Genomic DNA, 292 nt, shown 5'->3' on the forward strand with positions numbered 1-292 from the left:
CAGCAGCAGCCAATGCTGCTGCTGCTGCTGCCACTCCTTCGAACAGCGGCGACGCCGCTGTTGCGTCATTTCGGCGCAGCAGTAACAGCTTTCCCAGCAGCAGCAGCAGCACCAACATCAGCAGCAGCAACAGCAGCAGCAGCAGCAGCAGCAGCCTGGAAATGCAGCAGGTCTATAGGCGTCCGCGCCACGCAGCAAGTTCACAGCAAGCAGCAGCAGCAGCAGTAGCAGCGCCGGCATCATCACTCGAGGCCGCAGCAACGGCGACGACAGGCCGGCGACCTGCTGCCGC

Source organism: Eimeria tenella, genomic scaffold, assembly GCF_000499545.2.
Source record: "Eimeria tenella Houghton genomic scaffold, Eth_scaff2117, whole genome shotgun sequence".
Lineage (NCBI taxonomy): Eukaryota > Apicomplexa > Conoidasida > Eucoccidiorida > Eimeriidae > Eimeria > Eimeria tenella.